This window comes from Saccopteryx leptura, chromosome 3 (assembly GCF_036850995.1).
Source record: "Saccopteryx leptura isolate mSacLep1 chromosome 3, mSacLep1_pri_phased_curated, whole genome shotgun sequence".
NCBI classification, from domain to species: domain Eukaryota; kingdom Metazoa; phylum Chordata; class Mammalia; order Chiroptera; family Emballonuridae; genus Saccopteryx; species Saccopteryx leptura.
Window position 1 is genome coordinate 169986305 of NC_089505.1, and position 22461 is coordinate 170008765.

Sequence of the window (22461 nt, forward strand, 5' to 3'; positions counted from 1 at the left end):
ACATGGAGGAGGCCAGGAGAAGCAGCCAAGATGGCAGAGTGTTGAGTGAGAGGCCAGTTTGTGTAGAGCTTGTATCTGGGAGAAGGAAAGAGATGGGGAACAGAGGTGAATAAGTCTGGTGAGCTAGAAACCTTTGATTCTAGGAAACTCAGATAAGTCAGTGGCTTTGTGAGCACTGAATGTGAGTGGGTTTTGGAGCCCAGTGTGTGTTTTTACTTGCCCGCCGGGTGCAAGCTAGGATTAAAGATGATGGCCCATCAGTTTTTGGCTCCTTTGTGTCTTTACCGACTGTCCGAATCCAATGCGAACCTGCACAGGCCAGGCTGCTGTGATGGTGGCCCTGGCTACTGGCTTTACAGAGGTGAATAAGTCTGGTGAGCTAGAAACCTTTGATTCTAGGAAACTCGGATAAAGTCAGTAGCTCTGTGAGCACTGAATGAGTGGGTTTTGGAGCCCAGTGTATGTTTTTACTTGCCTTCCGGGTGCAAGCTAGGATTAAATATAATGGACCACCAGTTTTTGGCTCCATTGTTTCTTTACCGACTGTCCAAATCCAATGTGAACTTGCATGGGCCAGGTGGCTGTGATGGTTGCCGCGGCCACTGGCTTTACAGTAGGGAAAGAAAAATATAAGAAATGCCTCTTATTTTCATTGAGACAAATGGGACAGGATCACGTTCTAAGAGGAAAGCTAGGTAAGGAAGAGGGAAACAGTTTGAGAAGAATGGCATATTTGGAGCAGTCTCCATGAGGAATGGATACTGTGTGTTTGCCCCTAGATCCATTCTCCAGCTGCTCTGTGCCCTGAAGTGCTAGTGCTGAGCTAGCTTACTAACTCTCTGGCTTTGGGTTGGTTTCAAGCAAGGGGAGGAGAGAGCATGGGGTATTCTTTTCCCAGGTTCTATCCGCTTAGCCTTGAGCTGCCAGTGGCCGAGTTCCTCTTCTGAGTGCCCCAGCTCCTGTTAGAAGACCTTCTCCTACAATAACCTTCTTAGTGATTCTTCCTCCCACTCAGGCTGAGGAGTAGCAGAGGCTTTCCTCTGTTGCTAGCCCCAGGGCACTTCCCCATGCTTCCTTGTTTTCCCATAGCCCTGGGCAACTGCCTTCTCATTAAACTCCCTTCCCATTGGACTATGCCATTTGTTTTCTGTCTGGGATCCTAACTGAGGCAGCATGCAAGAGGAAGCTGAGTGAGATAAATGAAAGGATTGTTTTAGGCACAGGTGGGATTGGGAGCTATAAATCTGTCCTTCTTATCCTGTCTATTAATCTCACTGCCCATGAAAAGAAACAGATGAAGAAGATCATGGGATTCAGTGAAGCTTGTGGTTGAAAGAATATATGTGGCAAAGAAGAGAGAGAAGAATTGAGGGGACCAGGGAATGGGTAATTGAAAGGATTGCCTTAGTTAGACCTAAGAGCCATGCTTTCCTTGTGCATTTTGAGTTTTAGAAAAACACTTTTCCACTGGTTCCTCAAGACTCTAGCTCAGTGGTCCCCAACCCCTGGGCTGCAGACCGGTACCGGTCCGTGGGCCATTTGGTACCAGTCCGCAGAGAAAGAATAAATAACTTAAATTATTTCCGTTTTATTTATAGTTAAGTCTGAACGATGTTTTATTTTTTAAAAATGACCAGATTCCCTCTGTTACATCCGTCTAAGACTCACTCTTGACGCTTGTCTCGGTCACGTGATACATTTATCCGTCCCACCCTAAAGGCCGGTCTGTGAAAATATTTTCTGACATTAAACCGGTCCGTGGCCCAAAAAAGGTTTGGACCACTGCTCTAGCTGACTGAATTAGTTCTCCCTTGAATTTGCCTGTCCATTCAATGAATCTTCAGAAAATAGGAACACAAGCATACACACACACACACACACACACACACACACACTCACACACACACTGTAGGTCACTCCAGATATACAAGTGTTATTGAACTGTTATGAACTTAATTATGTCCCCCCAAAATTGGGACTGTTTGGAGATAGGGCCTTTAAGTTGGCAATTAAGGTTAAATGAAACCACAAGGGTGCGAACCAATTTAATAGGACTGGTGTTTTTATAAGAAGAGTAAAAGACACCAGGTGTCCACACACATAAAAGGCCATGTTGAACACAGTGAGAAAGCCCCCATCTGCAAGCCAAGTAGAGAGCCCTCACCCTAAACCAACCTTGATGACACCTTAATCTTGGACTCCTAGCCTTCACAACTGTAAGAAACTAAATTTCTGTTATTTAGGTCCCCCGGTCTGTGGTGTTCTGCCATGGCAGCCTGAGCCACCTAATACATGGACCCTGTAAACGTAATATGGAAGAGGAACCACACTTTTTTGGCCATGCAACCCAGTGATGCATAATAATTTATTCTTCCCACTTGTACTGGCCTCTCTCCTCCTATATATTTACTGAATATGATTTATTCTTTAAGGCCCAACTTCAATTTCAGCTCTTCTGGGCAATCTCCCTGAGCAATGGAGCCTTGTTCTCCCTGAGGAAACCCACTCCTTAGGGATATGGCCTATCTGGTATTAGATTACCACTTGTCTTTATTATTATCTCTCCTGGGATCCAAGCCTTACAATTTCTGAACTCACCCAGTTTTTGGTAATGTCATGTACGTATAGCAAGTGTTGAATAAATGCTTGTTGATTGATTGATTACTTATCCTCAATAATTAGAAGAAAGTTAGTTTTATTTGTTCCTATACTTAAGCTGCATCCTGAGAACAGATGAAAATACAGAGCAGAAAGGCCATCACAGCCTTTCTTAGTGACTTCTGAACCATCACTATATCTTCCCACAGTGTCCCACCAAGGCCACCCGTCCCTGGAATTGCTACCATGAAGATGTGACGAGGTTGTTTCTTTTCTCCACAACTAGTCTTACTTAAGCCACTTAAGGACAGTGACCAGTTTGTTCCCATTCCCAAGGCAGAGGGGCCTTGGAATAACTTTGGCAATTTAGCCCAACCAACCCTAAATCCTTTTTAAGTCTGTCATTTTAGACTTCACCTATGATAATGGGACCCCAGCAAAGCATGTTCTAGTCTGAAAATATGTGTGCCTAGTAGCTTTTATACCTTGATAGCAAAAGCTTCTCTTGTAAAGTGAACTTGTGTTGTTTAACATGCTTTCCTTGGCAAACACTATTAAAACAACCCCCTTTGAACCTTGCGTTTTACTTTTAAAACCACTGGTAGAGTTGACTCTCCCTTTCTCTTGAAGACTACATCACCTTTAAAACAAGTTCATCATCCACTAATCCATTTCCAAACCCAGTTCGAGAATCTGGGTTAAGCACAGTTATAACAGCATGAGACTGGCTTGATGGAGTGAGAGTTCCTTCTTTATCCTAATTGGCAGAGAAGTCACGAGGGAAGACAGAGCACCTGATTCTAACTCTAATTTGTCTTCCTCAAATGAATAATTTATGCCTCCTCTACACTATCAGCCACCGCAACAGTAGGAGACGGTCTCTACGTGTGATAGCTAGCTGACGCCTTATCTGCCCGGACTGCCCCTTCCACACGGCAGCAAGCTTTGGCTTCTGTGTGTGTGTGGGTTTTCACTCAAGGTCAGGGTGATGACCACTGGATGTTAAATTAGGTTATTATCAATTTGGTCTTAGTAATACCTAATATGTCTTATTTAACTAAGGCTGACCTGCCTCAATGTCTAACCTTTAAAGGAATGCTGGCTGCTTCCTGGCAATAGAAGAATTATGTTGGGTGAACACTTTGAGAATATTTTTTAAAGGTATCACAGGCCTGCATTTATCTGAAAATGGAACAGAAACTGAGTGAGTCTGTGTAAAAAGAGACAGAGACAGAGAGAAAGCAAAGAATGGAAATGGAAGGGAGAAGAGAAATGGAAATCTGATTAGGTCATTCCACTACCTGAAACCGCCCATGGCTTGCATGCTTAGGACTAGTCCAAATCCTTCCACATTGCCCAGGAGGCCCCGAAGAACCCGATTCCTGCCTGCCCCTCCAGCTTCATTCCACCACTCTACCTCTTGTTTGCTGTCTGTACTCCAGCTGCAGTGGTATTTTCAGGTCCTTCGATCTGTTGAGGGGCTCCCCATAGACTCCTCCCTCTTTCTCACTGCCTCCCCTGCCCCCACCCTCTAGTCTTCACTCAGGTCTCAGCCAGAAGGCTGCTTTCACAGATAGGACTGACCTCTAGCTCAATTAAGCTTATAGACCCCACCTCTACCCCATTACATTCCCTGGTTATATACAAGGCCTTGGTTATCATACAAGCTACTTGGTCTTTGTGGATCTCACCTCAGTTCTAAATAATTCTAGACTAACTACAAGCCCCAAAACTACAGGGACGCCATCTGTGCATTCTGTATCCTTAGCACTTAGCATAGCACCTGATGCTATGGCAGGGGCCAGCATGAGGAAATGAATGAACAAATGAATAGACTAATGAATGGGGTTCTGCATAGCTATAGCTACACCAAAGCCTAGCTGGTAAGTTCTCAGTCAATTGGCTTGTTATTTTGTAAGATTCTTGCCAACATGGAGGGAGAGGCATTCCCACCCAAAGGAATAATCAGACAACAGGATGTGGGCATTTTCACCAATCTCCTGCTCTAGGTTCTAGAGTCTGAAAAACAGCTCCTTTAGTTTTAGTATTGGCACCATATGTTTTCTAATAGTTAATATATTGAATTTTTTCAACATCTGCTTCTTGGATAAGGGCTGATACTGTCAAGGTTCTGTCTACCATTAGACAAAGAACAGGAATTGAGAAAGCAGAGAATCCAGAGTGACTGAAGACAGTTATGGTGGAAAATATGGGTGGGTGCCTCTAGCACAGGACAGAGATGTGGGGTACCCCTAGTAACCATGCATAATCTAGGCCAGGGCACATTGCTGAAGACCTTGAGGAGCTACATCAGGGAGGCTAGGGTAGAATATGGGTAATAAGAGTAGGCAATCAATGAGATCTCAGGGCCAGGTTTAAGAAAGACAGAGGGAAAAAAGTTGCTAAAAGAAAACCCTAAGCAGGTTTTACTGAGGTAGCCTTTGTAAACCTTTTCCTTCATATAAAAAAAAATATTATTTTGTGCCTATCTTGATATAATGATGAATATAATCAAGACTAGATTACTAAACAGAAGTTTGGTAGTATGAGGTAAAAAGAAAACTGAAACTAATGTAGACTCCCCTCTACACACACCATCTTGCATGCCTGTGTAGAGCAAAACATATGTTCCTTTCTTTTCCTTTAAGCAAAAAAAAAGCATCTGTAAGCAAGTGCAGCTCTCCTGACATCATCCAACTAAAAAAGGAGAAATGTGGGGGCTAAAGTTGTGCTACAGCTGCCACAGAAAACCCAAGTGCTCCTGACCGTGTGGCCAGCAGAAGTGTCATTCCACCTCCATGTGCTCCACTCAAGAATGACGGAGTGATGGGACCTCGGTCTCATCCAGACTGCCATCTTTCCAGCCTCTGTGGCCCAGGTGGACATAGGAAAGCCAGGCGCACCTGGCAAAAAGAAGACACAGATAGCTCTTCTAGTGGTAAAGGTGGGAATATGGAAGAAGGGAGTCAGGAGAGGGAACTGGACTTCAGACATGATGGATGGAAAACAACTGAATGGGTAGAGAGAACACTGAGACCAAGAAAGTCTGTCTCTGCCCAATGCCACTGGAGAACACGAGAGTTAGCCAGGAGAGATTTGGTTAGAAGATAACTTGGAAAACCCTTTGGTGTGCCACACTGAGAAGACCACTTGGAATCAAAAGACCTACTAATTCTATAAATTGCCTCCCTGAGCCTCAGCCTCTGTGATTGTAAAAATGGGAATGATTGTATTTAGTGAATACTTGTTCAATTTCTTTCCTGTCCTGCACTTACTTCTCCATTATGACAAATGGTACTGAAAAGATTGGAAATTTATGTTAAAAAATAATTGTCCCTCAACCAATATTTTACAACATAAACAAAGATTAATTCAAAATGAATCATAGACCTAAATGTAAACTCAAAATGTGAAACTTGTAGAAGAAAACATTGAAGAACATTTCTATGACTTTGGTTAGGCAAAGGTTTCTTAGATAGAACATAAAAACCACAATACATAAAAAAAAAAATGATTAACTGGACTTAATCAAAATTTTAAACTTCTGTTTTTTGAAAGTCACTGTTGAGAAATAAAAAGGCAAGTCATAGATGGATAGAAAGTATTTACAAAACACATATCTGATAAATGACTTAAAATACTATATAAAGAACTCAAAACTTGCCAGACCAGGTGGTAGCACAGTAGATGGAGTGTCAACCTGGAATGCTAACGACCCAGGTTGAAACCCTGAGCTCACCAACTTGAGTGTGGGCTCATCCAGCTTGAGCTTGAGCTCACCAGCTTGATCACAGGGTCGCCTGCTTGAGTGTGGGATTATACACATGATCCCATGGTTGCTGGCTTGAGCCGAAAGGTTGCTGGCTGGAGTCCAAGGTTATTGGTTTGAGTCACTGGCTTGGCTGGAGACCCCTGGTCAAGGCACATATGAGAAAGCAATCAATGAACAACTAAAGTGCTGCAACTATGAGTTTATGCTTCTCATCTCTCTTCCTGTCCATCTCTTTCTCTGTCTCTCTCTCTGTCTTTCTCTTGCTAAAAAAAAAAAAAAAAAAAAACTCAAAACTCAATGATAAGAAGAAACACAATTAGAAAAAAGTAGGCAATGATTTTACAAAAAACATCACCCAAAGCGGTATATAAATAGCAAATAAGCCCATGAAAAGATGCTCAACATCTTTACTCATTAGGGAAATGCAAGTCAAAGCCATAGAGAGAGATACCACCACACAGCATTAGAATGGCTGAAATAAAAAAGACTGAGAGTACCAAGGGATGGACAGGAGGAAGAGCAGTTAGAGCTCAGACATTGCTGATGGAAATGTAAGTAATATAGGCATTACAAAAAACAGTTTGGCAATTGCTTATAAAACATAATATACACTTAACCCTTGGAGTAGTACAAACATTCATGTACATCCTATCCTCATGCCTCCTGACCATCCAGAGTACGATCGTACAAAAATTTTTATTTTAAAAATGTGTAAGGCGGCTTTTTGCCCAATAACGAGACTTCCTGAGCTGGAAATTATCATCTGCTCCTCAAACCAAGCCACGGCAGCTGCTGGGACTCTATAAAGACAACTGAAGGAGGACGGTGAAGTAACACTCTGTGACAAATGGGACAGAGAGAGAGAGAGAGACAGACGGGAATGGAGAGAAATGAGAAGCATCAATCAACAATTTTTCATTGCGACACCGTAGTTGTTTATTGGTTGCTTTCTCATGTCTGCCTTGACCGTGGGCCTTCGGCAGACCCAGTGGCCCCTTGCTTGAGCCGGTGACCTTGGGTCCAGGCTGGTGGGCTTTTGCTCGGACCAGATGGGCCTGTGCTCAGGCTGGCGACCTCGGGGTCTCGGACCTGAGTCCTCTGCATCCCAGTCCTACACTCTATCCACTGCGCCACCGCCTGGTCAGGCTGCCCTTATTTCTAGATGTTTCCTGTCAGTAAAGAACAGTTTGGTGTGAGCCACAACTTTGGAGGAACAGAAAAACTTGGACTGGTAGCCAGGATGTGGGAGACAGAGGGAACTGCGGAGGTACAAGCCTGGGCGGGGTCCAGAGCCCTCCAGAAAGAGGTCATAACCAGTTTGTTTCTGGGACTTTGTCTGGGAGATAGGGCTATCTGGTGTCTAGGGAATAAAGTCAAATAATAAAATCAAACAAAAATATCCTGTGCAGGAAAATGCACAGGATGTTTGACCCTTTCATTCTTATACTACCATTTTCACACAACAGATGGTTTTATTCTGGGAACACTTTGATTCCAGTTTTATAAGCACAGTGAGAAAAAAAATCCAACAAATTTTTGTTGGGAAGGACTTTTGAATCATAAACTGCATTTAGCTAATTAGATTCCTGGATCACTTTTCTATTCAGTGTGGTTAAATGATTCCCAAAATTTTCTCAAAGTTCATTTTTACTTCACTGAAATCATTTTTATCAGGCACATTTTTTTTCATGTATTTGCAGTAAACATTTGATTCATCAATGAGACTCTTTGTCCACTTTTTACCAACTGTCAGTTCTATCACTGAATTTTTTGTGGTTGTCATTTCTTCAGAGTCAAGTTTTGCATATTTAATTAAAAAACAAAAACAAAAAAAAGTTTTATTTATTGATTTGAGAGAGAGAGGAAGGGAGTGAGAGAGAAAGAGAGAAAAACATTGATTTGTTGTTCCACTTATTTATGCACTCACTGGTTGCTCCTTGTATGTGCCCTGATTGGGGATTGAACCTTATAAAAAAAAGAAAAAAAAATGTGTAAGGCAACATTAAAAAAAGGCAAATGTATGTTCTTCTTCTTTCCATAAATTGGTTATCAAATAAACATGATTTTAAGTTAATAATACTGGAGCTAATTTCATTTTCTTTTAAAAAACTCACTCCAGGGGTCAGCTAGCATGATAAAAACTCACTACTCAAAAGGTTAATGTATTACTCAGAAGCCCCACCAGTAGATATTTTTACTCAAGAGACATGAAAACATATATGCAACTCCAAACTTGTACACAGATATTTACAGCAGTTTTATTCATAATCGTCAAAAACTGGAAATAGTTAGCTGTCCTTCAACTGGTGAATGGATAAACCATCTGTGGTACAGGCATACAATGGAGTACTGTTCAGAAATAAAAAGCAACAAGCTACTGATGCACATATAGATATGAATGAATCTCAGTGAAAAAGGCCAAATCCAAAAGGCTACACACCATAGGAACAATTAATATGACAGTTGGAAAAGGCAAAGCCATAGATCAGTAGAGTAGTTGCCAATGGCTGGGTGTGGAGAGGGGGTTGGCTACTTTGGGACATGAAGAAACTTTCTGGAGTGATAGACATGTTTTACTCGTCACTTTGGTGGAGGTTACATAATTGTACAGTTTGTCAAAATACAGACTTGTACACTGCAGTGAATGCTAATCTATCTAAATTATATCTCAGTAAACCTGACTTACAAGTTTTTAGGGAAAAACATAACTTAATTTGCTTAACCTAGTCCCAGTGGGTTTCTGTTACTTGCAATCAAGAGTCCTAAATGATGCAAATATCCAGCTCATGGTGTTGGGAGAATTAAATGGCACAATGCAGATTCATCTTAATAGGGGGTTAAATTCTGATATTAATTCAGAAATAATTCAGTAAAAAAGAAAAACTAGAATGGTTGACTTTTTCTAATTTGCAAAAAAAGTGCCACATGGCCCACTAGGGTCCCTCATTTTATCAGGCTGAGTGGCCCCAAGAAACCAAAGTTGACTCAGCTGAGATGGAGGAACAGGTCACCATGGGTGGGCTCTAAAAAGTGCAGTGTCACTACGTGGGCAGCATCAGTGCATGGCCTGTTGCCTCAAGTGGCCCTGAGAGAAACTGATGCTCTCTGTTTATCATGTGAATAGAGTCTGATCCAGATTATTTTGAGAAGGCTAGGCACTCATGAGCTAAAGCTGCCCACTCACTAGTGATTCACCAATCTTTTTAAATAATGCCTAAATGTAAACAAAATAATTCGATTACTACAGCCAGCATTATATTAAGGTCTGCATGTTCCAGCCAGTCTAGAGGAGAATCTGACAGCCCGCAAAACAAATCTATAACAAAGCAGCACTAATTCAGGGAGTCCAGACTAGACCCAAGAAGAGATTTGTCTGTACGCACCCGACCTCCTTCTCCTCACCTCTCTAAGGAGCTTCAAATTCCTGTTCCCCTCCTGCTGGCCTGGTTTCTCTTCATGTGGATTCTTTCAACTCAGCTCCTTGCCCCCCATCAAAGATCACATAGTATTTGGGTATCCGCACTAACAAGGCATCCTGATCATTAAGGCACCTGCAACTTTTATTTTCTTACCTTGTGCCCAGGCTCTCTCTCCCATCAGAGTGGCTTAATATCATCTGTCCTACCTTCCCCAAAAAGGATGAAACTAGATAACGAGACTATCCCTTGTCACTCACAGATGAAGAAGAAGAATCACTTCATGTTTCCTTATAGGAGTACCTTCCCATACAACTGTTATCCTCTTATTTCTTGTGAATCAAATTCAGATTTAAAAGTCCTGAGGATGCTGCTTACCACTTCAGGAAGTCAGGGGAATTCTGTCAAACAAAGTCAGGTCTACCCAATAATCACCCCTGATTTTTTTAGCTCCAGATTGAGTCAACTTAGATGATGACAGCTGTCATGAAAGCAATCATAATTCATTTAGCAGTTTGTAGGTTTTCAAGCCACTTACACACACCTCTCACGGGATGCTCAGCACCAGCCCTGGAGACATTGCTTGGGTATTATTACTCCCAGTTGCTAGGTGAAGAAGCTGAGGCACAGGGAGGTTAATATTTATCCAAGGTTATGCAGCTAATGGACCTGTGCTGAAGGCTCAGACGGTCTCAAAACTCTTACCCTTGACCTGAATAAAACAGCTCAAGGACAAAAAAAAAAAATCAAACAAATTATCTGTAGTCTGAAGAAATGCAAATAATTTTCTCTAAACATCCATGGCCTCAAAACCTTAAAATTCTAAAGCCAAAGTCTCCAACACATAAAATTCTAAATAAATTGAAGAAACTCCTGAATCTTCAAAGCAGAAAGGCAGCAAATGCAGTATTACCAGGCTAAAAAATGATTAAATGCTAATTATACCAATTGAGATATCATCATCAAATTTTGCATTAACAACTATAAGTAAATAGTAAACTTATTAGCTATATTGTTTAAATGCATCTGCCAGAATATTTTTATTTTTCCACCAAATATAAAAAAAAACAAACCTTAAATCAACTTTATGGGGATGGAAAGTAAAAAATAAATAAATAAAATGATGTCACCTATACACATAGTGGAAAAGGGGTTTCAATGGAGGAAATAACTGAGGACATCAGTTTTCAAATCTCAACTTGGAGAATATTTAAGCAGAGATAGCCTTTCTACTCATGAGAGTCTAGACAAAACTCCTGTGTAAACTCAACTTCTCCTCCCCAACCAAACCCCCAAGATATATTCACTAAGTCACGTAATACAGACATAGGTCACTGCCAGGAGGGATATATCCTACTAAGAGGTGATCCTGAAGTTCCACTGAAATCTGAAAGCTGAAATATGGTCAGAATATTCCTTTATTTTTTTATTTTTTTTTATAAATTTTTATTAATGTTAATGGGATGACATTAATAATTCAGGGTACATATATTCAAAGAAAAACATGTCTAGGTTATCTTGTCATTAAATTATGTTGCATACCCCTCGCCCAGAGTCAGATTGTCCTCCGTCACCCTCTATCTAGTTTTCTCTGTGCCCCTCCCCCTCCCCCTAAATCTCTCCCTCCCTCCCTCCTGCGTCCTCCCTCCCCCCACCCCTGGTAACCACCACACTCTTGTCCATGTCTCTTAGTCTCGTTTTTATGTTCCACCAATGTATGGAATCATGTAGTTCTTGTTTTTTTCTGATTTACTTATTTCACTCCGTATAATGTTATCAAGATCCCACCATTTTGCTATAAATGATCTAATGTCATCATTTCTTATGGCTGAGTAGTATTCCATAGTGTATATGTGCCACATCTTCTTTATCCAATCCTCTATTGAAGGGCTTTTTGGTTGTTTCCATGTCTTGGCCACTGTGAACAATGCTGCTATGAACATGGGGCTACATGTGTCTTTACGTATCAATGATTCTGAGGTTTTGGGGTATATACCCAGTAGAGGGATTGCTGGGTCATAAGGTAGTTCTATTTGCAGTTTTTTGAGGAACCACCATACTTTCCTCCATAGTGGTTGTACTACTTTACATTCCCACCAACAGTGTATGAGGGTTCCTTTTTCTCCACAGCCTCTCCAACATTTGTTATTACCCGACTTGTTGATAATAGCTAATCTAACAGGGGTGAGGTGGTATCTCATTGCAGTTTTGATTTGCATTTTTCTAATAACTAATGAAGCTGAGCATCTTTTCATATATCTGTTGGCCATTTGTATTTCTTCCTGGGAGAAGTGTCTGTTCATGTCCTCTTCCCATTTTTTTATTGGATTGTTTGTTTGTTGTTGAGTTTTATGAGTTCTTTGTAAATTTTGGATATTAGGCCCTTATCTGAGCTGTCGTTTGAAAATATCAGTTCCCATTTAGTTGGCTGTCTGTTTATTTTGATATCAGTTTCTCTTGCTGAGCAAAAACTTTTAATTCTGATGTAGTCCCATTCATTTATCTTTGCCTTCACTTCTCTTGCCATTGGAGTCAAGTTCATAAAATGTTCTTTAAAACCCAGATCCATGAGTTTAGTACCTATGTCTTCTTCTATGTACTTTATTGTTTCAGATCTTATATTTAGGTCTTTGATCCATTTTGAATTAATTTTAGTACACGGGGACAGGCTGTAGTCGAGTTTCATTCTTTTGCATGTGGCTTTCCAGTTTTCCCAACACCATTTGTTGAAGAGGCTTTCTTTTCTCCATTTTGTGTTGTTGGCCCCTTTATCAAAGATTATTTGACCATATATATGTGGTTTTATTTCTGGGCTTTCTATTCTATTCCATTGGTCTGAGTGTCTATTTTTCTGCCAATACCATGCAGTTTTGATTATTATGGCCCTATAATATAGTTTAAAGTCAGGTATTGTAATGCCCCCAGCTTCATTCTTTTTCCTTAGGATTGCTTTGGCTATTCGGGGTTTTTTATAGTTCCATATAAATCTGATGATTTTTTGTTCCATATAAATCTGATGATTTTTTGTTCAAAATGTCATAGGAATTTTGATGGGAATTGCATTAAATTTATATATTACTTTGGGTAATATGGCCATTTTAATTATATTTATTCTTCCTATCCAAGAACAAGGAATATTTTTCCATCTCATTGTGTCTTTTTCTATTTCTCTTAGCAATGCCTTGTAGTTTTCTTTATATAGGTCCTTTACATTCTTTGTTATGTTTATTCCTAGGTATTTTATTTTTTTTGTTGCAAACGTGAAGGGGATTATTTTTTTGAGTTCGTTTTCTAATATTTCATTGTTGGCATATAGAAAGGCTATAGACTTCTGTATGTTAATTTTGTATCCTGCGACTTTACTGTATTGGTTTATTGTTTCTAGTAATCTTTTTGTGGAGTCCTTTGGGTTTTCGATGTATAGGATCATATCATCAGCAAAAAGTGATACCTTTACTTCTTCTTTTCCGATATGGATGCCTTTTATTTCTTTGTCTTGTCTGATTGCTCTGGCCAGAACTTCTAGCACCACGTTAAATAAGAGTGGAGAGAGTGGACACCCCTGTCGTGTTCCTGATTTAAGGTGGAAAGTCCTCAGTTTTATGCCATTTAATATGATGTTGGCTGATGGTTTATCATATATGGCCTTTATTATGTTGAGATATTTTCCTTCTATACCCATTTTGTTGAGAGTCTTAAACATAAAATTGTGTTGTATTTTATCGAAAGCCTTTTCTGCATCTATTGATAAGATCATGTGGTTTTTGTTCTTTGTTTTGTTGATATGATGTATTACGTTAACTGTTTTACGTATGTTGAACCATCCTTGAGATTCTGGGATGAATCCCACTTGATCATGATGTATTATTTTTTTAATATGTTGTTGTATTCGATTTGCCAGTATTTTGTTTAGTATTTTAGCATCTGTATTCATTAGAGATATTGGTCTGTAGTTTTCTTTTTTTGTGCCATCCTTGCCAGGTTTTGGTATGAGGGTTATGTTGGCCTCATAAAATGTGTTTGGACGTATTGCTTCTTCTTCAATTTTTTGGAAGACTTTGAGTAGAATAGGAACCAAGTCTTCTTTGAATGTTTGATAGAATTCACTAGTATAACCATCTGGACCTGGACTTTTATTTTTGGGGAGGTTTTTAATAGTTTTTTCTATTTCCTCCCTGCTGATTGGTCTGTTTAGGCTTTCTGCTTCTTCATGACTCAGTTTAGGAAGGTTGTATTGTTCTAGTAATTTATCCATTTCTTCTAGGTTGTTGAATTTAGTGGCATCAAGTTTTTCATAGTATTCTACAATAATTCTTTGTATATCTACGATGTTTGTGGTGATTTCTCCTCTTTCATTTTGGATTTTGTTTATATGAGTTCTTTCTCTTTTTTCCTTGGTAAGTCTTGCCAAGGGTTTGTCAATTTTGTTGATCTTTTCAAAGAACCAGCTCCTTGTTCTATTAATTTTTTCTATAGTTTTTCTGTTCTCTATTTCATTTATTTCTGCTCTGATTTTTATTATCTCCTTTCTTCGGCTGGTTTTGGGTTTTCTTTGTTCTTCTTTTTCCAGTTCCTTAAGGTGTGAAGTTAAGTGGTTCACTTGGGCTCTCTCTTGTTTGTTCATATATGCCTGAAGTGATATGAACTTCCCTCTTAATACTGCTTTTGCTGCATCCCAGAGATTCTGATATGTCGTATTTTCATTTTCATTTGTTTGTATATATCTTTTGATCTCTGCGCTTATTTCTTCTTTGACCCATTCATTTTTTAAAAGTATGTTGTTTAATTTCCACAATTTTGTGGGTTTTTCCCCCTCTTTTTTACAGTTGAATTCTAGTTTCAAGGCTTTATGATCAGAGAATATGCTTGGCACAATTTCAATTTTTTTAAATTTGCTGATATTGTCTTTGTGGCCCAACATATGGTCAATTCTTGAGAATGTTCCATGTACACTAGAGAAAAATGTATACTCTGTCGCTTTGGGATGAAGTGTCCTGTAGATGTCTATCATATCCAGTTGTTCTAGTATTTCATTTAAGGCCACTATATCTTTATTGATTCTCTGTTTGGATGACCGATCTAGAGCTGTCAGCGGTGTATTCAGGTCTCCAAGTATGATTGTATTTTTGTCAGTTTTTGTTTTAAGGTCAATAAGTAGCTGTCTTATATATTTTGGTGCTCCTTGGTTTGGTGCATATATATTAAGGATTGTTATATCTTCTTGATTCAGTGTCCCCTTAATCATTATGAAATGACCGTTTTTGTCTCTGAGTACTTTTTCTGTCTTGTAGTCAGCATTATTAGATATGAGTATTGCTACACCTGCTTTTTTTTGGGTGTTGTTTGCTTGGAGTATTGTTTTCCAGCCTTTCACTTTGAATTTGTTTTTATCCTTGTTGCTTAGATGAGTTTCTTGTAGGCAGCATATAGTTGGATTTTCTTTTTTAATCCATTCTGCTACTCTGTGTCTTTTTATTGGTAAGTTTAATCCATTTACATTTAGTGTAATTATTGACACTTGTGGGTTCCCTATTGCCATTTTATAAATTGCTTTCTGTTAGTTTTGTATCTTGTTTGATTCTTCTCTTTTGTTTTTCTATCATTTGTTTTTGTTTGTTTGTATTCCATACTTCTTTCCTCTGTTGCTACCTTTTTTAAGTCAAGTGTTTTTGTGGTGGTTTTTTCAAGGGTGGTTACCATTAAGTAATGAAAAGGGTACCTACCATATTCATTGTAGTACCCTTTCTTATGAGTATTTCTGCGCTTCATCGTCCTTTGCTACTGTTAATCTTCATCCTTTCTCCCCTTTTTTTTTTTCTTTTGTTGTCACAGTTTAAGTTTGGTTTTATTGTTTTCTTCGTGGAGCTGTTACTTGTGGTTATGTTTTCTTTTGTTCTTTGAATCTGGTTGGAAAACCTCCTTTAGTATTTCCTGGAGTGGGGGCTTTCTGATGATAAATTCTCTCATCTTTTCTGTATTTGTGAATATTTTTATATCTCCTTCGTACTTGAAGGATAGCTTTGATGGGTATAGTATTCTTGGCTGAAAGTTCCTCTCTTTCAGGGCTTTAAATATTGGGGTCCACTCTCTTCTAGCTTGTAGAGTTTCTGCTGAGAAATCTGATGATAATCTAATAGGCCTTCCTTTATATGTTGTATTCTTCTTTTCCCTGGCTGCCTTGAGAATTTTTTCTTTGTCATTGGTTTGTGTCATCTTCATTATGATGTGCCTTGGAGTGGGTTTGTTGTGGTTAAGAAAACTCGGTGTTCTGTTTGCTTCCTGAATTTGAGGCTTTAATTCTTTCCACAGGCTTGGGAAGTTCTCATCTATTATTTGTTTGAGTATATTCTCCATTCCATTTTCTTTCTCTTCTCCCTCTGATATACCTATTATTCTTATGTTATTCTTTCTGATGGAGTCAGATAATTCCTGTAGGGCTTTCTCATTTTTTATTATTTTTGAGTCTCTTTCTTCTTCTCTCTGTTGTGCAAGTTGCTTGTCTTCTATTTCACTGATCCTGTCTTCTATCTGGGCTGTTCTATTAGCTAAGCTTGCTACCTCGTTTTTCATCTCGTGAATTGAGTTTTTCATTTCTGTTTGATTTGTTTTTATAGTTTCAATTTCCTTGGTAATATATTCTTTGTGATCGTTGAGTTGTTTTCTGATTTCCCTAAATTGCCTTTCTGTGTTTTCTTGTATATCTCTGAGTATTTTTAAGATTTCTATTTTAAATTCTCTGTCATTTGGCTCCAAGGCTTCCAATATGTTAAATCTTTTCTCCATAGATTTTTCCACATCAATTTGCGTTACCTCTCTGTCTTTTGTATCCATAATGTTCGATTTCCTTTTTCTTATTGGCATCTGAAGGTGGTCTTGATGATAGTGTTAATTAGAATTAATAAAAAATAAAAAGGAAAAAAAAAAAAAAAGGAAAACACTCCACAAAAAAAAAGTAATAATTTATTATTTCCCCCTTTTTTCTTTCTTCTCTTCCCCTCCTCTCACCTCCTTAGGGAAATATCATGATGACCTGTGAATTATATTATGCTAAATGGAACAAAAACTGCCTATAATGGAGAGCCTGATTTGGGGTGAAGAGTTCAAGGGGCAAAAAAGGGATTAGGGACCTACTAAATACAAAAAAAAAAAAAAGGGAGAAAATCTTAGACAAGCATAAAATGATTTGCTTGTAAGTGATGGTCGACTAAGAGATATAATGAGAGGGATGAGAGGGAAACAGAAAAAAGGAGAGAAAAACTATAATTAAAGAAGAAAAAAATAAAAATAAAAATAATAAGTAAAAATCTGTTGTATTAAGTGGAGCGAAGACTAAATACAATGGAGACTTTGGGTTGGGAGGACTGCTAGTGAGTTAAAAAGCAATGTAAAAAGTGCCCAAAATGCCACAAAAACAAACAAATAAAGAAAAACCAAGAACAAAAGCAGAAGAAGAAAAAAAAAGAACAACAACAACAAAAACCCCACAAAAACTTGAGTCCCAAATTAAATAATTTGTTCGTGATTGAGGCTTAAATGGGAGGAAAAGTAAAAGGAGAAAAGAAGAAATGAATAGAAAGGAAAAAATAAGAGTAAGAGAGAAACGAAGGAAGAAAAAAAGGAAAGGAAAAAAAACAAAAGGGGAGAGAGTGAGAGTTAAGGGTTTTGGAGTGTAACCCTAAAGGAGAGTTAGGATGAAGAAAAGAAATAAAATGTAACACTCATGGGTAGTGTAGTTCAAGAAAAGGGTAGCATAAGATGGGCAGAGAGTAAAAGGACTGAGGTGGAAGAAATAGAAATAATAATAAAGGCAATAAAATAGAAGAAGGAAACAACAACAACAAAGAATTAGTGGAACAAGTTATAAAGTCTGTGGATTTTTCTTGATTTTGAGAGGTTAACTTCTTCCTTTTTTCTTTTCTCTCCTTCTTTCTGGTCGGTGACTCTATACCCCAGGTTCTGCCCCTATGTCACTCTTAGGTAGGAATTTGCAGTTGATGGGATTCTATGGCAATGTCATATAATTGGCTTTAGTCTCGCTGGTAGTCAAGGCTTGTTGGCGTTTGCAGAGTCCAACAATGAGAGAGTTTGCTTTCCTGGAGTCTCTTTCCTAGTCTCCCCTTCCTGAATTAGCAGCCTGATGATCCAGCTATGAGGCTGCCACTGCTTCTGTCTGAGGAGTAAGAGGCTCAAAGAGCTGGGAAATCCCCACTCTATCCTCACTCAGCGCAAGGCTCTGGGTAAGGCTTTGGCAGTCAGAGCCTCCAGCGTAATCAGGTGGGGCTGGGAGTCAATTGTTGTCAAGGTGACTGTTCAGTGCCTATCATTCAGTTGGACCACTCAACCCAGGCTTTCCACACTTGGTAGCCTGTTTTGGCTGGGAAGAAGAAGCACTAGTCGCTGTTTGCTTTATGGATCTTAATATCTGCCAAGTCCCTCTTGTTAGGAATATCCCTGAATATGGAGGCTCTGTCAATCAGAAGTTGCCCCCGCCCCTTTAGCGAAAGGCACTGAAAAATATCACGCCTCTTGTCTTGGATCGCTGAACTGGGAGAGATCTTATCAATTAGATGCCCATGGGTGCGTAGATTTCGTGGGTTAAGCTAATTTCAGTGATTGGATCCGCAGCTGTGCTCCAAAAAGAATTTCAGGCTGCCTGCGCCGCCCCTCCCCCAACGCTTGATTGTTAGCTTGAATGGCTGGGTGAGGTGCCCCGCCCCTGGAGAGAATCTCCTGACTAGGAAGGACAGCCTTGGCGCCCGCGCGGCACGGGGCGTGTGCGCGGTTTCTCAGCACACCAGTGGACGGGGACCACGGCACGGGGCACGTGCGCGGTTTCTCCGCACGCCAGTGGCCGGGGACCGCGGCACGGGGGTGCGCGCGGTTTCTCAGCACGCCAGTGGACGGGGCCTCTCTGGATCGCGGCACCGGGCGTGCAGTTTCTCGTCACGCCAGTGGTCGGACCGCGGCACGGGGGGCCGCGCGCGCGGCTTCTCAGGGTATGCTGGGATGGCCGCCAGTGCCCAGGCTGCCGTCCCCGAGTGTGGGCGGGCAGCTGCACGTGTGGGTTGACTCACCACAGGTGTACTCCCTCCTGGGCAACAGTCCCTCTGCTTTCAGTGTGTGTGTGGAAGTCCGGAATGCTCCGAGGATAAATTTTTCTGTTTCTAGTTGATAAATTTGTTGAGATTTTGGGGAGATCTGTCGGACGTGCTGCTCACGGCGCCATTTCCGTGACGTCACTTCCCGAATATTCCTTTATTAATCAGATGGGGCCATCATTTACTTCATACAGAGTCAGCCTTGGATGGGTGTCCATGAGTCTTGGGTGGATACCCAAGAATCCCTTCACCTTCTGACTCCCCCATCTCCCCGGTTCTGACACCTTCCCCCAGTGTCCCAGTGCTCTGCAAATTTGGCACCCATTGATCTGGACCACAGAGATCATGATCCCCGCCTCCATTCTGGAGAGAAGGGTCTTTCCGTAAATAACTTCTTAAAATTCTCTATAGGCATTGTTTATCTTTCAGGTTCTTCTATGTAACGCCACTATAAGATGAACAAGAGTTACTCCTGTCAATAACATAGTTTCTTATAGTCATCTACACGGCCTACAGAAGGCCTTGCATTATTAAGCTAAACATTTTCTTTCCTACTGGCAATAAAGAAAAGTAGAATAAAGGATGTGTGGAAGACAAGAAAAACCATCCTCCCAAATAGACTTAAAGGCAAGTGTACTCCTCAACACCTATTCTATCTTTATTTACCAAATTCCAAGAGCCTGTAGTGATCAGGGCTTTGCTGCAGTCTGTTGTTGAACTGTTATATGGCTGGATTGTTCTGAATTCCATCAGCAATGCAAACTCACGGCAGATGGTTCACCTTTCAGACTATGCCTTAGCAGAGTTACAGGGCACAGAGCAGACTTCAGCTTTGGGAAACCTGTTGACAGTTATTTAATAAATTTTAGTTCAAAGGACTCTGAAAGAGAAATGTCCTCAAATATAATGCCTTTTTCTAAAAAAAAAAATCTGCCATAGACACAGACAACAGTCTGGTGATTACCAGAGGAAAAGGGGAGTGAGAGGAGGTAGAAGAAAGTATAGAGAAGATAAATGGTGATGGAAGGAGACTTGACTTTAGGTGGTAAAAACACAACACAATGTACAGATGATGTGTTATAGAATTGCACACCTGAAACCTATATAATTTTATTAACCATGTCACTCCAATAAATTCAGTTTAAAAACCTCTGAAAATAAAAGACAGCATAGCATATACATAAGCAACAGTCAAGGGTTCTGCATTTATGTATGTATGAGAGTGGATCCATTCATTCATTCATTCATTCACTCAATCAAATATTTGTTGGCTCCCCATTATGTGTTAGTCAGGGTCAAAGTCCTGGGGAGACATCAGTTAATAAACCAAAACAGACAAAGTTCTTGCTCTTGAGGTGCTCCTGCTGCAGTGGGGAGAGAGAAGAAAAGCAAATAAACAAATTAAAATAATTATAAACATTGTTAGGATGTAAGAAAAAAACAAGGGGGTGAGGAGAGAATAAAAGGGGTAGGATAAAACCACTTTAGACAGGATGACATTTAAGCTGAGCTCTAAAAAATAAGGAAAGGTTATCCATGCAGAAGTTGAAAAAGGACATTTCCAAGAGAGAGAAACAGCTCATCCAAAGTCTCTGAGAGGGAAGGCTGGCTGTGGTCTTGACCTTGAAAGGAAACCAGTGTGACTGGAGGGTGCTAGGAGAGAAGGAGGCAGGGGCTAGATTATGCAGGACAGTGAAGGCCATGGTAGGAATTTTTATTTTATTCTAAGACAAATTGGAAGCTGCTGAAGATTTAAATAGGAGAGTGACTGGACCTAATTTATGTTTTAGATTGCACTGGCTACTATGCAGAGAAGGGACTGAAGGAGGAAATGAGTAGGTGTGGAAAGACAAAACAATGTTGTAATAATCCATATAAGAGCTAATGACAATCTACCAGAGGAGCATCGAAGTGGATGGTGACCAGAAGACTTAACATATATATGTGTAAGGCAAAATCAAAAGGACATGCTCATAAATTTGACGGGGCAGATGAAGGCAAGAGAGGAATTGAGGATAATTCCAAATTCCTGGCTGGGTGGAGGTGGTGCCATCACTGAGATGACGGAACTGCCCCCAGTTTCTTCTGTCCTAGAGGAAGACCTGCAGCACAATGAGGTCCTTGCACACATGGCACCCTGAGGGATTATTGTATTTTCTTTCTAGTTGAAAGTTCTGTAGAGAGGGATGTCTTGACTTTCATATTGTTAGAGAGCTAAAACACACACACACACACACACACACACACACACACACACACACACATGCACACCTCTTGGCCCCTAGCACTAGGTTTCCCAGCCACAGCTAGTATATAGAGAGCAAGGAGGCAAGACCAACTGTAGTTTAATGATCTACTTTTCTCCCAAATGTTTCTCATCTATCCCAATCTTCTCTCTTGAGATTTACACCCAATTTTCAAAGCCAGTTTGACACTTCCACTTGCATCTAACTCCAATATGTTCTAAATTACAATTTTCTAATCTACTGAGTCTCACAATGTTAATTGGTGCTGTGTTGTTTTGTTTGTTTTAAAGATTCTCGTGTGTATTAGTTTCTTAGTATTGTAATAATAAATTTCCATAAACTGGATGCCTTCAAACAACAAATATATTTTTTCACAGTTCTGGAGGCTAGAAGCCCAAAATCAGGCTATTGGCAAGACCATTCTTCTAGTTTCCAGTGGTTGCCAGCAATCCTTAGTGTTCCTGGGCTTGTAGCTATATCATTCATTTCTGCCTCTCTCATCACATGGCCTTCTTCTCTGTGTGTATCTTTTTCTAACTGCCCCCTCTACTTTCTCTTATAGTGACACCATTCACTGGAGTTAATACCCACCCATGCAGCATGACCTCATCTTAACTTGATTACATCCACAAAACCCTATTTCCAAATATTGTCACATTCACAGATACTAGAGTTAGAACTTAAACATATAAACATATCTTTTAGAGAAACACTATTAACTCACTACTTCATGATAAAATACATTTTTGAAATGTTGGTTTAAGCAAAATCAGATAAGTTTCATTATTATAGAACTTAATAGAGCCTTTAATAAGCTAATGTGAATTGTAGTTTTGAATCTCCAAGAATAGTTATCATATGAGTTATCACATAGAGCTTTTCCCAAACACTTTCGTATGGAGTCCTTTAAAAGTTTACTGTTCTAACAACAGACCTTGTGTGTTCTCTTACAAATATTTTACCGGTTTTCACATGTATATGGATCACTATGAGTAGCCTCCTAACACTTCTTCCCACTTTAATCTTTTTTGTCCAAACTGTTCCCAGACATAGACTTAATCAAATCAGTCCCTCACTTTAACATTTACATTGGTGTCCCACTGCCCACCAAGTAAAATCCAAACTGCTCAACGTTGAGACATTCCAGAGCCTACAAAATCTGACTTCCAGACACTTTGGAGCCTTACTCACACTACCGAGCTATGACACGACATATGCTACGGTTACATTCCACTGCTCACTCTTTCCTGAGCACGCCATGCATGTTCTCATTTGTTAACCATTTTGCAAGCTCCTCCCTGACCAGCAATATCTATTTTCTACCTTCTCTG